Here is a 17308-nt window from a genome sequence, read left to right on the forward strand (position 1 = left end):
CAAAGTTAATAGAGCTGCTATTAGTCTTTTAGGAGTAGAGGAAGAGGAAGTTAGCTTTTAGTGGCGTTTAATAATTAACACTTAAGCACCTGGACAAGAAAGATGTGTGCTTGTTTTTTTTTAGACTGAAACCATGATGTAACAAGATGAAAGCATTGTAGCCAAAACAGAAAGAAAAACATGTTGAATAAATGCAGAGCCCAAGAGAAAAGAAGGCCCCGTATCCTCCTGTTTTAGTGACAAAAACTGTTTCTTTGCTGGTCCTCACTGTCAGCAAAAAAGGACAATCACTTGTTTGTTTACACACATAACCGCCACATGCAGTGACTGCAGCAACTTGCCCTTTTAGATATGCTATCAGAAAAGCTAGAGACCCTGCTAGGCTGCATGTGAATGAAGGAGATAAAAACAGGAAATATCAAAGAAAGATGAATAATTCAGAGGCGGGAGAACAAACCAAACTGTTGCTCACTGTTTGGTATTTTATTTGAAATGAGAAGTATGTTTTTTTTAAAGTAATAAAATGACATCAGTTCTGCAGCTATATTTGGCAGTTGCACGGTCATAAGTTGGAAAATTAGGGCTTCAATGTCATGTCAAGTGAAGTCAAAATCATAATTTGCCTCTGGGTGCCTCGCAGCCTGTTCAGTGTGCGACAGCCTCTGTCCTTGGAGACCCTCGTTTTGGGTTACAGAAAACTCCTGTATTAAAACAGAACTACAAACAGGGAAAAGAGTTGAGAAACATCAGGAAGAGCAAACGTGGAGATGTTAAATAAAGTAACATGCATTTAAAAGACAAAAATAACATAACTCATTTATATACATAAATAAAATGAGGACATTTCACTTTAAAATACATGCCAATTATATATATATATATATATATATATATATATATATATATTTAAATCTTCTCAAAAAGTATTATAAAAAAGCAAAAGAAAATGCAAATAAAAACAAAATAGACGAATAAAAGAAACAAGTTGTTTTTGAGAAAGAAAATGTTGAGATGAGAGAACTGACCCGGAGATAGGCACACTATGGATCCACACGCAGACTCAGAGGGAGCGTTCAAAAGGGTAAAACGTTTAATGAAATCCAAGGTTTGGTACACAGCAAGACAAAAACCAGTCAGCAAACAAATCCAGGAGTAGGCTAAAGGCTGGGTCAATAAACTGGCAGTGATCCAAACACACTAAGGCCTAGACCAAACATAGGCAAGTATTTTTAAAAATGAAAGGTTTTCCTACTCTGTTTAAAAAAAAAAAAAAAAAAAAAAAAAAAAAAAAAATCGCATCCATGTGCATTTCTCAAAAACATCTTTGTCCCCATGAACAACTGTTACAGCTGTCATGATCATGCCAAGTCAACATCAATGTCCTTGACATGAGAACATTTTCTCGACATTTCTCTGCAATGACCATTTCATTTGAAAAGTTTTCCCACCAACTGAAGTCCAACCTGGTCTCGTCCAACAGGATGTTGGCGGCGGGGTTTATGTCGTCGGAGTGTTGTACGCAGCAGCGGTGCCCTCCTGGTCCATTCAGGCGTCTCTGCTCGTCAACATGGTTGGAGAGCAACTGTATACAGTATGTATGTGTAAGCAGCATGTAAAAAGTCCAGTTAGCAACATTAACACCAGCTCTAGTTCGGTTATGTCTGCCATTGCACTAGTCTGTTGTAAAACAAAGTGACAGCTTCGCATAATGACGTCAAAGAGAGGAAAGCCCAAAACTCTATTTTCCCCATCTACACATGCAGTAAACGCCTTAAACTGAGGTACTGTAATTCTCCACCCTGGAAGTAGTTTTCAAAAATGTGTGATTTCAGTGACCTTTAACGCAGTTTGCCATTTGTATAAAATGGCAAACTGTAAAGAAAGAGCGATGTTTTCAAAAGTACCTCCCTATTTGTGGGCTAGGCATACTGTAAGGCAAAAGTAAGAACGCTATAAGACAAGGTATACACGATGGAACGCTACCAACTTGCAACATGAGGGAGCACAAACTCGGGTTTAAATGCACATACAATAGGGGGATGATGAGTCACAGGTGTGGGTAATCAGGGATAACACACAAGACAGGAACATTAGGAGCAGGAGCTGAAAAGACAGAGACAAGCGTGAATACAAAACTTCAAAATAAAACAGGAAAAGATGTAAACATTAATAGAGCAGACCGTGTCAGGAGGTTTATATCCCAAAATGTGAAACTGATTGTGTTCTGGTATGGTATGTTGGTGTTGTGGTATGGGAGGTAATTTCTGAAGGAAGGATATTGGAGCTGCAGAGGGAGCCTGAGACCTGAGCTCCACTATGGATTTTAACAGGGTGTAGATGAGGGAGAAGGCTGAGGAGCTTGGTGCGTGCAGATCATACAAATAAAAAAAAATATAGAATTTGGATCCAGGAGGACATTGAGCAACTACAACATAACCTTCTAGCATAATCTTTTCACCAATAGGACCTGCAAACAGACGAAAGACAGGCAGGAAAGATTAAATAGGGAAAAAAATGGGAGCGATACAGGAAGAACGGGAAAAGCGAAACGTATATGGCTGAGTGTACTGACAGATCTCAGTGCATAGAAATGAAAGACGGATCATTCAGACTTTGTTTTTTATGCAGGCTGACCACATGGGGGCGCTGTGGATCCACGCATGGGTCTGTATCCCCTCCCTCCATTCTGAATATGTTAAATGTGGAGTGTTCATTTTGCATGTAGAAAACTCTCATCGACTGAAATGAAATGTAAATGCTCCAACAAAGCAAGTTGCATGACTCATCCCATCCCCCCCCCACCCTTTTTTTTCTTGACCTCTTCCCTGCCAGCTTTGTGTACTTTATTTTGCCTGCCTCCTCCTCCTCCTCCTCCTCCTCCTCCTCCTCCTTCATTGGACACATCAAAGATCACAGAGCCATCAGCAGGGGGCGCTACGGTCGTCATAGCCTCAGAACAAACCAATTTATTTCCCAAGCTCACCGGGGCTTCATTTGAGAGACCATCAGAGAGCTCCAATAGAGCCACTTAAGCCACTATTCCTAAACATGAAAGAAGGCAACCAAAATAGAGATATAAGGAGAAAGGCGAGGAGCTGGGGGAGAGGTGTTTGATCTGCTTGTTCTGGGGCATCACTCAGAGGAGTTTGCTTCCCCTAAGGAGTACTGATGCCTGTTTGTCCCTTAGAAGTCTTATGTGAAAAATAGGATCATTTTTATTTTTGTATGTACTTCTTTTCTGTTTGTGTATAATGAGGCTAGAAGGTCTGCAGTTAGAGCAGCGAGGAGGAAATGAGATATGAGAAGAGGGAAGGCTTAAAGACGTCTGGCAAGAAGTGCCTCTCCTAATTCGGCATTAAACTGCAAATCGTCTCACAGTGGGATCAATGAAGTTGCCTCGCTGTGAATTAAAACAAGTTCTAACAATGACAATAAGGAGTATGGATAAATAGAGGCCAAGAAGCCAAGAGAGGAATGAAGAGGTTACAGAAAATCAAAACTCTTCAGGAGTAAGGGAATGTCTGCTGTCTCCCCCCTCTTTGCGGACTGTTCTCAATCTGACGTTTTCAGGTTTGCTATCCTGGTCGGTTGCACAATGTGTGAAAATATGAAGCAATAATGTCTGGATGCCGTTCAACAGCTTACTGTTGAGGAGTGGCATAGAAGTCAAGTAAAGTGGTTTAAATGTCCCAAAGTCTGCTTGGGATAGTCATTAAAATACATTTAAATATTAATAATAATCAGTCATGGGACTTTGTTTTGAGAAACCAAGTTTTGGTCTCAAATCATTCACTCATTCATTACTCATTTCACCCTGCAAAGAATGTTCAAGGTAGAGGACCATGTTCTGGAATCTTGGGCAAAATGAAAGAGAAAAAAAAAAAATCTTTTTGAATTGTACTTCAGTTGTATACGCCATCAGTTTCATCATAGCAGTTTTTGCTTTCGGCATAATGCTAATAGGTAGTCAGCTTTGGTGTAGATCACTTTTCATGTGCATTTTGGTACTTCTAGCATATTTTCAGCAGAGTTCCACGAATGCCACAAAAAGTGTGTACAACCCCCCCTGTCCTCAAAACACTTCATTGGCTCCTCGAACAATACAGAATCACTAACAAATCCTATTATAAGTAGTCAGCTCCCATGTATGTACAGTATTTCTGACCTGTTCACTGACCACAACCCAACCCGGGCCCCTCTGGTCATCAGGCTGAGGTCTTTCAGCAGTATCCAGAATTAGATCAAAGTCCGGTGAGGGGGTCTTCAGTAACTGTGGTCTTTCTCTCTCACAAAAGCTGCCTGTTGACATGAGGTCTATCATAGCTGTTTCTACCTTTTAAAGTTATTTCTACCTTATGTGATCAGCTGTGTGGTTGGTTGTATGTGCACCTTTGATTTTCTTGATGTGTGTGTTTGATTGACGTGTGGTGTGTTGGACGTGGATTCATGTTTTAGTGATTTGATTTCTGTATCTTATTCATGATTTTAGAAATAATTTTTATTCTTATATTTATGTTTTTTACCCTTAGTGTAAAGCACACTGAGCTTACCTTGTAATAAAATGTGCTCTAGTAATAACATTGATATAGTGATAAGGATAACCTGGGTTTCAATTAAGAAGTTCCCCCTTTACATGCGTTGTTACGTTATATGGTGCATACAAAGGGACTTTTAAACCCATAGGATCTATTTCCTTAAAGGAAGAATGTGTGGCATTTTACACACAAATAAAGCCATTAGCCTGCTAACACAACAATGCAGGCCACAGGCAACTGCAGTTCGAGCCAATGGAGATTTTGTCCGCGCTAAACTCCTCGAACTAAAGGGGAGGGGGGTTGGAGGTGTTGGAGGAGATCGGAGGCTTGTATGACAGAGATGTAGCCAAACAGCAGTTTGTTCTGGTTTCATGCTGGTGCTCATGGGCGACATCTACTGGATCAAAAAGTCACACAGTCTTCTTAAAAACAAGTGTTAATGATTGCAAAACAAATGTCAATGATTGTTGCACATCAAAAAGTAACAAAAAAAAAAAGAAAAAGGGAAAATTCTTGTTAGTATTTAAACCAAGTTGTTATTTTACATTCTAACTGTATGTCACATTTTATTGTAGATAACTTGATGGCACAGCCTTTTGTATTCAGAACCGTCATATTTTGAAGTTTTCAGGGTCACAGACCAAGCTGACATATTGGACGAGTTGAGAGTCAGGACGTGTCGCTCCCTTTGTGGCATTACTGCACTGTCTTGCAGGTAGAGGATGTAAGGACAGAAACTGTACACACTACTGGACCCACTGAGGTCAGATAAGTCCTAATGAAGGGACTTTCCAGCCTGTGATTACCTCTGAAGGTAAGAACCTGGCCCTCCCAAAGAGGTTAATTAAAAAAGTCATGGGGGACGAGCAGGGAAGTGTCTCCATCACTGCTGTGAACCCCGGTGACCCCTTCAAGCCTCTAGGACGGACAGAGCCATCCATCACAGATGATTCCTGGGCTGTCTGGCTTTTTGCTGGAGCCACTGAAATCCCTTAGTGACTTAGAAAACACAGAAGTGTATGTTGCAGAGCCACAACTCTGACAAGCAGTGAGAAAAAAAAACACACCCCCACCTCCACGTCCCTCAGGTAATGAAACCTCTCCGTTCTCTAGGATCAGACAAACACCATATCTTGTCATCTTCCTTCCATTCTCTTCCTCGATCTTCTTCTTTTATGCCCACTATGTCACAACTACCGGAGCTCACAAGGCCATTTATCAGAATACCGAGCTGTCTCTCATGTTGTTTACTTCGTCTCTGCTTCCGAAAAAAAGATCGCAACAACAAAAAAACACAGAGTATTTATGTGTGTTTAGCCACATAAGCACACATTTCATATCCAGAACCATGGGTAAGCATTGAAGCTCAATGCTTGCCGCGAGGAAAAAGCAGAGTATTTGTGCATTATACCTTCCTGGAACACAGCATGAAGGAATCAGCCATCATCAATGAAAAAATACCCCCAGCAATCCCTGCTGAGAGGACAGATTTGTCATCCCTATTTCCACAGTTCTGGGAGATGAGGACAAAGGTGTGATATCGTGCGAAATGGAGAGACACAGCCATGACATAGAAGAGGAAAGACAAATGGGGAAAATGGAGCTCTTTGGTTGATTGGGTTTGAGAGACGACAGAGAGCCTGGAGCAGTCTTAGAGGGAAAAAAAGTTAAACATTTTCACGAATCTGTTCTCGTGGTGTTCACCTGCAGCGGCGGGAGACTTAAATCATGTCACGCTTGATTGGCTGAGGGGGAAGAAGCCGATCCCTGAAATGCAAGTGGTGGGGGTGGGCTACCTCCAACTCAGAGAAAAACCTGTGCTTCCTCATTACACTCTCCTCTCCAAAAACCGTCTGCAGCATAACCATTCGTAGTGCTGACGCAGGTAGAATGAGCTCGTTCCTCCTATCCATTCACAGGCTGAGTGCACCAAAATTCAGAGAGGGGAGACGCATAATAAGTTCAGACTCCGAGTTAGAGTGCCTGCAGGCAATAAGGAGGTGGATGAACGGTGGAGACTTGATGGAAGAAGAGTGTGCGTGCGTGCGTGTGTTCGAAAGAGGCTTAGATCTGAAAAAAAGGGGGAGAAACAGAGCTCCATTTCTTCACCCAGACAGCACATATCCTCTTAAATGTACTTATTCTAGATATGTTCCGCAAGGGGTGTTGATTCAAAACAGACATACACGCGATTCTAGTGAGGATTGCAAATGATGAAAAGTGATCCATACATCTGAGTTCATGATTGGGGTGATACCACGCTAATACACTATGCATGAAGGGATGCACTCTCACTGCTGAATGCATACAAATAGGTTTACAAAGACTATTCATATAAATGGTTGGTAGCGAAAAACAAACCTCCAAAGGTTCTGTCTGCAGAGGCAAGGTCATTTAGAAAAACATGGCAGTGGAAAATATAAATATTTTCATTAATATGCTGTCCACTGTGGATCAAACTTTGAGCTGAGCGTAAAGTTAGGGTGTGTGTGTGTGCCTGTGTGTGTGTGTGTGTCAACCTCAGACACTCAACCATCAGACAGTGGTATTATGGAAATGCAGAATCACCATGAAAAGGGCAGCCGGAGGCATGCTCAGGGCAAAATAGTATGTACAGCAGCTAATCAGCAAACCAGCCAACTCACTCCTGTTTACCCTATTTGAGTCACCCCTAAACCTGCAACCCCTTCATTTGATCGCTTCTCCTTCCTCACAAAAGTCACAAAAGGTGATTTTTGGAACAGAGGAACTTTTTAAGAGTTCAAGGACAGCAGGAGAAACCCGCCCTCTTTCCCTGTTCCTATAGAACACTGTTTACAGTGGATTGTTTTGCACCCTCCACAGAGAATAGGGCTGATCTGTAAATAACAATTCAAATCATCTACCGAGAAGACCCAAAGTCAATGCAGTCTCTCAGCCAAATATTTATGTACTTTTTTTTATACACAGGCAGCATGGCAGGCTTTAAACTTTGCAAATCAAGTCTTCCAATAAGCCTCAAGTGTTCTTTATTCTTAAGGGTTAGGGTTAGGTTTTAAAGGGAGTAATTGTTTCCACTGAGGTCTCCTCCTCTTAAAAAAACAAATGGACCTTAAACTAGAAAAGAACGTCGGAACAACAAAACTGTTTCAGGTTAAAAGTCAGTGTCTCTCAAGCTGGGCTTCAGGAGCTGCAGGCAGAGCTGTTACTAACTTCAACTCAGTGTCTCTCTTGTAAATGACACATTTCCAACTGCCAAAACACCTTTAGTTCACACCACTGCATTTTTTTAAAGTGAAAAATGGCAATGAAGGAGGTTGAATCTTTGTGTTGCACAGCCGAATCTGAGAAGACAGGAACCTCGGGGCACTTACTGAATGATGATTGAAGGTCAGCTGTGGCTCAGTGGTAGAGTTGGTCATCTCTCAATCTGAAGGTATGGGGGTTCAATCCCCATCTCCTGCAGCCCTATTTCGCTGTTTTCTTGGGCAACACACTTCACCCTAAGTTGTCAGCGTCATATGAAGGTGTATGAATGGATTCATTAATACTGGTGAATAGTCGTCATATGAAGGTGTATGAATGGATTCATTAATACTGGTGAATAGTTTCCATAGCAGCCATTAGTGTGTGAATGGTTAGGTTTAACATGCGGTGTAAAAGTGCTTTGAGTAATCAGAAGACTAGAAAAGTGCTATACAAGCTCAAGTGCATTTACCATTTGATTCATCTAGATCTTTTCCTGTTGGTGGTTGCCATGCCCACATAAAAAAAAAAAAAAAAAAAACACACCTACGGTTTTTGGTTCTCAAGAGAGCTTGCCAGTGTTTGGTTCCTCAGGGAGTTCCCAGAACTGTTTGGTGCAGAAACGACCCTGATGCTTTCAGTTCCTTATCTCCATTTTCTTCACTCGTTTCCAAACCCTATTATGTACTAACTGTCTTGTTCAGATAGATTCTCTCCTGCCCCGCATTTGCACCCTTGTTCCTTTGACTTTCCTCCTCCATCTGGACACCTGAATATAAGGTATTCTCTCCTACTTCCATCTATTTCTTGCTAAATTGTCTGCTGTGCTTTCGCCAAAGCAGTGCATCCATTTTCTCTGCCTGCCTGCCTGAGTTTTGCCTGGGATGACCCCCTGCCTGCGTTTTGTGCTCCCACTCTCTTGCCTGATCCCCTCTCGGATTAGTTTTACCCTTCTCCTGTGCCCTCTTTATTTTGACTTTTTGTCGGGTTTCCACCTTGAGTAAACTTTTTTTTATCTTAGTGGCCTGTTTGATGTGTTTTGCGTGCAAACCGGTTCACACCAAGCCTTTACTTCTCATACTCTCTGGTATACGAGAGCAGTAGCTTCTTCCCTGTGTTAATTGTTTTCCACCTGGGCCCTGCTCAGCTCAGCTTATTATTCACGCCCTTCACTCGCCAGCCAGCTGATAACCTCCAACTGCTGTGAGCAATTAACAAGAGTTCACCTACTGTAGCGTCCAAAAAGGAGGGATCTCTTTAGAGCCAGAGGAGAGAGAGACCAAGAGAGAGACCGAGAGAGAGCGAGGAAGGTTAGGACAGAATAAGAAGGCAATGAGTGTAAGAGAGAGAGCGCAAGAGAGGACCTTTTTTTTTCTGGTCATTCAAAGGGAAATCAATGCTAATGAAAGAGTTGGTTCATGCTGTGTAGCGATAAGAAAATGACCAGCTAAAGAGGATGCTGCATGGGCATGTGTTTGTGTATGCAGGCGGAAACTGATAAGGATGTTTGTTATCAAGGAGGAACAACCAAACCTGCAAGGTACAGCAAACACAGGTGTCCTGACCCATAAGGAAGCAGTCTCAACTAAAGATCTGTTCAATATCTTGGGATGTTGTATTGATTTTGCTTCTGGTTTGCTGTGGTTCAGAGGGCGCAGCCAATTCAGATGAAATGTTAGACAGTGTTTCACCAAAATAAGCTTTGTCAAAACATTATCTCCTTTTGTTGATGAAATGCCTTGCAGAGAAAAAGTCACGGGCAGTCTGGCGCAACTGACGGTGATGAAATAAGCAGCCGTACCAAATGTGCAGCCAAAACCAGAGTGGATTGGTGGAATATTTGTGTTTCACAACATGGTTCACACTTCAGAGTCAGTGGAAGCAAAGCACAGCAGACATGGATTTACTTTTTGGTTAAAAAACAGAGAGAAATGGATGTTTTCCCCCAGAAAAAAAAAACAAAAAACCTCTTGATTATGTTTTGTCATGTGTAACAAAATGTGGATATCCCTTCAGCTGTAGCAGCCAAACATAACAAAACACCTTTCTAGCTGCCATTGGGCCATAATGAAATCAAAAAAACATTGATTGAACAAATGGAAGATTTGCCCGGCTAAACAAGGCAACCGTCAAAACGAATAAAGTGGCTATTGTTGTTGATTACAAATGCTTGGAGAAGTCAGACAAAGTCAGGTGCGTGACTAGGTGGTTGTAAGAAGGGGAGGCTGTTTCTCTAAAAGTGCTAATTAAAGTGGGAAGGTGAATAAAAATGCTACAAATTAGCAGTATATCCCTGGTGGTATATCAAGTATTTTGCAGGTTGCATGGGTAAACATATTTACTCAGCCTATTTATCTGCACATATTTGTTGGCCTCCTCAGTTTCACAGCAGTACAATGAGTATTGTAGAGAGGGTGGAGGTTTAGCGCAGATAACAATAGAATCAGGAGCGTCAGAGATCAAACAATTTTATTTCGGTTGTAACCGAGGGAAGGGGGCTCCTTGGGTGTCTCATCTGGGACTACTGCTCCAGATTCTGATATCCATTTTTCGTTTGTTTTCTCTCTTGGCCTTTGAAATATTTAGCGAGAATCCCTGACTAACACGTACACACACTTTAAGTATGTCTAAGTGTGTGTGTGTGTGTGTGTGTGTGTGTGTGTGTTTATATGTGTGCACATTTACAATTGCTGCGCTCCCTCCAGGCATCAATCATCAGCTTTGCACTCAACATCTGGATGTGGACAGTCTTTGCCTCAAGATGAAAACACTTCAGATCTCTCAATTTTAGCATATAGCTCATCCTGAGGGATTGCTTCTCCCAGCCCCAGCTCTGGCCCCACACTTTATTTTACCACTGGAGGCTCCTCTGAGGAATCTCCTTCAACTACTACCACGCTCCATCTCTTTATGTCTCCATCTATCTCTCCTTTTGTAGGACCAGTGGTACCATAACCTCTTCCCGTGGGTTGGACTTAGCCTTCCTTTCATACAGTTTTGTCCTTTTATGTACTTTCACCTGCAGATATTAAGGTAAAGAAAATCTGCAACCCTACAGCATACCTGTTTAAAGGGTTGATACATTTACTGCTTAAAGAAACAGGTCAACCATGATATATTTACAGTCCAAAGGGGAGTGTCTTCAGGCTAGTGTCAGTCTGATCTTATTCCCAATTCACCAGATGCAATAAATTGCAAAGTGAACAAATGCCTTAAAATATGAAGCACTATGGTTCCCCTCCAGGCTCATATCTGGGCGCTGTTTTCTACTTTATCATTTTGTTGTGCTGTTTTAGACGGTGATGATGTATACAAAGCCCCAAAGTCCATTCAATTGTGACAAACATGATTTTCAGCCCAAACAAGTGTCAATTAATTGTCAATGTTGAGTTCTTTGGGAAGTAGTCTTTTTTCTGTGGCAGCTGTAGCTCAGTGGTGGAGTCAGTCAACTCTAAAACAGTAGGTTGGGGGGGTTCGATCCCCAGCCCCTGCAACTATATGTCGATGTGTCCTTGGGCGAGACACTTCAAACCAAATTGCTCCTGCTGCTTTGTCAATGGTGAATGAATGTGTATTCATGGGATAAGTTAATACTGATGGACTTGTTACAAAGCAGCCTCTGCCGTCAGAGTGTGAATGGGTAGACGTGACCTTTGGTGTAAAAGTGCTTTGAGTGGACAGAAGAGTAAAAAAGCACTACACAAGCTCAAGTCCATTTACTATTAAAACATTTTGAAGTCATGTAGAAAAGTAACACATGTAAGTTCACAATGTGAGGTACCGTTGTTGTTTAAAGTACTTTTCTTCATTAGGGGCCTTTTGTTACATCCATTAGCTACATTAGCTATGTTATATGCACAACATGTTTATTTTGATCGATAGCGTTGTCCTTTCACCTTGTTGTTCCAGTACATAGACATTAATAAACTGCACCTGTTTAACAAATCTCATTTTGTGTACATTTTTGTTCAACCTCCAAAACTAATAGAATGTTGAAAAAAAAGGGGAAAAAAGTTTACCTTAGTGTTGCACCTTTGTTACATAACCTGTGCTTGTTAGTGACATGACTGCGTATTACCATTCATTTAAACCCAATACATGATTTTACACTCAACCTAACTTTATATATTTTCCTCAACCTAAGCCAATTGTGACTGTTCCCCTTCATTAACCATGATTTAAATACTGCATCCAACATGGCATCCCATAAGACCAAAAAATAAACAATTATTCCATGATACATCTGTAGCGCCACAGTCCACAGCATGAACTTAAACCACAGCAGAATACAAACCTTTTAAAATCTCCCAGCAATCTGTACCACCTTGTTAGTGCAGAAAGACCATATGAGGCCTGTTGTATTAGTTATTCTAATGCATGTCTTGTTATCCATATAGATGAGAGAGGGAATAGAACAACAGATGGCCAGGGAAAGAGGGAGTCACAAACACAAAATCATCCTGCAGGAGTGCGAGGCTCGCACTCATCGCCTGTGCACACATACCTAGAGACTCACAGGCAACACTCTCTGCCACCAAATTTTTCAACGCTCCCCAATTCTGCCCAATTATCATCGTCGATTGTGTGTAAAAGTTGCCGGCGGAGAGGTAATCTCTGCTTGCTGTATCTGTGTTGTCTCCAGGTCTGAGAAGTATTAAAGAGAATCTGTAATATGGTTTTATCACAGATGAATGTTCAAAAACTATGAATCGTACGTAAAGAGTATTCCCTGCTGGCTTTTAAACTACAGGACATCTCATGAACTCTTTGCAAATACAGCTAGCTTTCATCTCTGGAGCAATTCCACATCCAATTGCCAAGCATCTATCACCTAATAAAAACACTAAGCTACACTAATCGGTGATATATTTGTAAATGGCTCACCAGCTGGTGAGTCACTTCTGTGAAAAAAATACATAAATGTATACAAATGAGTCTCTAGTTAGATAATAACATAAAATTGCAAATGTATTGTAAACATGATCACGTATATTGTTTTTCTAAAGCAAGCGTCTAATAGGAATTGATTGCCTTTTATTATGGCTTTGGAACAGAAAAAAGAGAAGACATTTCTGCACTCACATCCGCTGTAAAAAAACGACCTATCTGTCATTCTGAGGACTGATAGTCATAAATTGTTTATTAATCCTGTATAGGACATTAGGTAAGATATGCTCTTAGCTGGAAAATAGATCCATTAGTGTGTAACTGCACTGGATGCAACGAGGGAAAAAACCTCTAAAAGGTTTTCCTATTGCCTCAGTTAGTTTATATTTGTGAGAGCAGCATGGCATGAGAGGGAGTCACAACAACAGCAGGAAGAAAGAAGACACCAGGAAGCTGTAGGTTACATCTATCGGCCTATTCTTTAGGCGCTCCACTTTTGTCCACAAACCTGTTTTCTACTTTTTGACTCAATGTGGACAGATGTGCTGCTCTGAGATGTGCTCTCTGTTGGAGATCTTAACCCTAAACCCAAGACCCATAGGGGACTGGCTCTATTGGCTCTAACATTATTCGAGTCGAGCTCAGGTACCACTCTATCACTGCAGCTCTGTGTCATTGTTATATTGATATTGTAGTCGATCCTGAGAAAACCTGTTGTGAGTGCAAAATATGAGAGACACAGATAAACGCTGCGTATAAATGACATGATGATTTAGCTGACATTTGATCCAATTCCAAAAGTGAAATCACAAATGTTGAGCCCCTGCTTGAGCGATAAATATCATTAGGATGGCCAAAGACAATTGATCCTCGAGTGTATCTTTACGCAAAATGTGGGTAAAGGTAGGAATAAAGTTTGCATCTTTAAGAGTATTCTGGGGGTAACATTCATTACACTTCATAATTCTCTTTTTAATTTTGACAGGGACATTGCAGCAGATCTCATCACAACAGCAAATACGTGATAATACAATGAAACATAGATCAGAAAAATTAAGACTTTGTAAACACTGAGTAAGGCAGAGCTGGGCACGTCTGTTAAACCATTGATAATTGGCGTTAATTTTGTTCATAGTTTTTAACTTCGACGTTTGTTGGAAAAATGCTCATCAAAAGTCAGTGTGTGAATTTGAGAATGAACTCATCGTTGCCTCTTAAGAACTCAGATCTATTGACATTGAAAAAAGCTGATGTTTTTGTTTGCAGAAAGCTGATTAATTGCTATCGAAGTTAAGGTCTTTGTCAACACAACAACAGTTAACAAAGGTACGTTTTTGATTAACTGTGCCAAACTCTGTAAATAGGTTTTAATAGTATTTTGTTTTTGGCGTAATTATTGTTAATTGTCAGCTGTAGATAATTTGGGGGTTGATCTGTTTTATCTTGAAAATCAACAGGCTAACTGGGAACTCAGAAGAAACCCAGTCCCAGTGCTTTCCAAGGGTTTCTGTCAAACTGCAACTTAGTACACTTAAATACAACCTTGTGTTAATGTGTGCAATTGGATGTGAAGAAACACATGCCACCATCAACGTGGTCTAAAGGAATGCACATGATCCACCTCCACACATAAGTGGCTCTCATCATTAGCTTATTTGCACCTTCAAACATTCTCCATATGCGGGCATCAAGCCTTATCCTAAATGTATGTCATTTTAACACATGCACATGAAGAGGAAACGATGTGCAATGATGTGCTCTCTCTCTCTCTACTTGCTTAATCAATCATATTTAACTTAGATCAAGCTCCATATGTTATTAATGCCTCAAATAATCAACCTGTAATGTAGGCTACATAATGAATGAATGCAAGTCATGGACTTTGAGTAATGAAGCGAGGATGTACTTCACACTCCAAGGAAATTGCTGGGCACCAAGTATAGCATTTGATTCATGTGTTTGGCCTACTCCAAACCCATTGGGGCTGACTTCAGAGGACCATTAGTTTTGTTGTCATTGCTAACTGCATCACCTAGGAGACTTTGCTACATAGAGAGAATATTGCTTTTCCAATTTCGCCCCCTTTTAGAAATATGGACTCCTGATCACAATGAGTTCATTGATTTCCACTCCAACCCTAAAATAATCCAGAAAGCCTCGCAAGTATGGACAAATTGCAAACAGAAGTATCAACAGCGTTTCATTTTCCCCTCGCAGCCCTTTCACGGCTGTCCATCAGTGGCTCATTTCGCCCACTCGATCTCATCGCTTGTCAAAACATTTTGCTGACAGCAGTGATCCAGGTAATAGCCATTGTCAAGGGATGCAGTTAATAATATCAAAACTGAGAATTCCTGCCTCCCCCTCCTTATTGGCACCGCACCTATTGAAAATCAATGTGTGTAATAATGATAGTGTATTGCGTCTCCTTCTGCAGTGTAGAGCAATTCGACTGACCTGTTGCCAAACATATCAGGGATTCTTTATGACACCTGAACAGATTTGACCACTCAATACTGTTTACTAATGCTTGGATTGAAAACTAAAAAAGGTATTTTAGTTTGGAAACAGAGAGAAAAGGCCTGTTAGAAAGTTTGAGTGAGGGCTCAGGTTAAACACAAGAGAAAACAATATGAAAGATTCATTATTTATATGAAGAATGTTGGACTTTTCAACTTCCTTGTCACGTAAAGCAGCTGTTTTCACAGGCTCTTGAACAGAAAAATCTTTGTAGCAAATATCGTGGCATAAAACTGAAATAAAATCACTATCCAAGTGAAAATTAAAGATGGCAGTACTCCCTGACTGGTCCATAATAGGGTTTTTATGTGCCGTGGTATAAAAAGAAACGTAGTGATCTGTGAAAAAGGGAAAAAGGGAAGAAAAATTACAAAGCGCCTCCGAGGGCCTGTCTCGTTATTATTAGTTTTAGATGAGAAACACAAACGCTACCCAAGAGGCAGCGCCATGCAGCAGGCAGGCGTTCTCTGACATTTTGAAGGGACGGCGGATTGAGAGTCTGAGAAGTTGGGAAATTAGTAAACTACCTCCTGAATGGAAAAAGTTGGCAATCCAAGGGTCGGGGCAACATTTTGCTCTAACATCCCTGAGTCACGCAAGACACTGACCCAGTGACAACAATGTCTCCTGAAGTCAGTGTTAACATTTCACATACCACAGTGTTAACTGGGTCATGGGTTCTTGTTGAGTTACACTTGGTGAGATATCATTTTTTTAAAGATTTATTTCGGGGCTTTTTGTGCCTTTGTTGTAGAGAAGAACTCGGGAAAGGAGACACATGTCTGACCTGAAGCCAGGCCCCCCGCAGGGAGGACCATAGCCACCGCACATTGGGCACGCACATGAACCACAAGGCCAGCTGCGCTCCCAGGTGAGAAATATTTTGAAAGAATACAAGTATAAGAACACAGTAAGGTTGGGACTGAGGCTTATTCACAATGCACACCATCAGAATTGTACTCCCTACAAGTAGATAAGACAGCTTGGACATCAGCTGAACACTACTGAATATAAAACTTAACTCACTGGTCTCCAAGCTTTTATCCTTAAATCTGAGAAAAAGCTGCCCCCACCCCAAGCAGGGAAAAATCTTAAATATTTCTGTCAAAGTTAACATAAATTTAAATTGTTTTCACTGATAAAATCTCAACAGAGTAGGCCTTCATAATACTTGTTCTACAAAGACCACATTTCAAATGTGTTATTATGATTTCAGTTAATATGTATCTACAATTTATCTCTCATCTCTCCCAAGCGCTCTTTCTCTCGGTTTAGTTGCTGCGTCTTGATAACAAGCCTCGCCACACGAGGCTCACCCGTTGTGATACCGAAGTCGCTAGGAAAACTTTTAAACGCTAGTTTTGTTGTGTTGAATGGAAGTAAACAATTCAAATCTGTTTGAAAATCCGTACCCGCGGTTTGCAAATCAGTGTGCACCAATCTCCAATCTGTGCGGACAGTTTTTTAACCTGTGCGCACAGATATGCATTGTAAATCCGTACAAGGCAAAAGAGGCTAAAGAGGAGGTGATTCAGGTGATAACCGTTGCTGCCATGACTGCGCTTTGTTTCAGCACCACACGCTGTCCACTGTCAACAGCGCTGCACGCACACTGTTCCGTAGGCGTGGATGTTATGTGTCTTTCATGGAGTGTCACAGCATTGTTGTTAAGAAAATAATTAATTAATAAAAGTCACTATCGAAAAAACGATCAAAAGAATCTTTTGGGCCAGATAATATTGTTTGTTGACCCCTGATTCACAAACAAATTACACTATATTAAAAATGGGTGGTGCCAACCCGGAATTGCTGCAGGAGAAATTCCTTTCGCTGCGACAGCCCTAATCTATAAACAGGAGAGCACATATTTAAGAATGAAGCATAGTATTTCCTTTCCTTTCCAGAAGTTGGCTGAAAGCATTCAAAAGTTAACAGTTGAAAAGTCTGCAGTCCTAAAAAACTGCACGGCATAAGGAGATGATGGAGGCTCTTGATTTCTGGCCTGAAGACATACTTTGCCAAAGTCTGCGGAGAAAGGCAGTTGCATCAGTCTCAGCTGTATCTGGAACACTGAAGACAGGAGTTACAGGTGAGCAAGAACAGCCGGCGGGCTAGAAGAAGAAGAAGAAGGGAACAGAATA

This window comes from Labrus bergylta, chromosome 17 (genome assembly GCF_963930695.1).
Source record: "Labrus bergylta chromosome 17, fLabBer1.1, whole genome shotgun sequence".
NCBI lineage: Eukaryota > Metazoa > Chordata > Actinopteri > Labriformes > Labridae > Labrus > Labrus bergylta.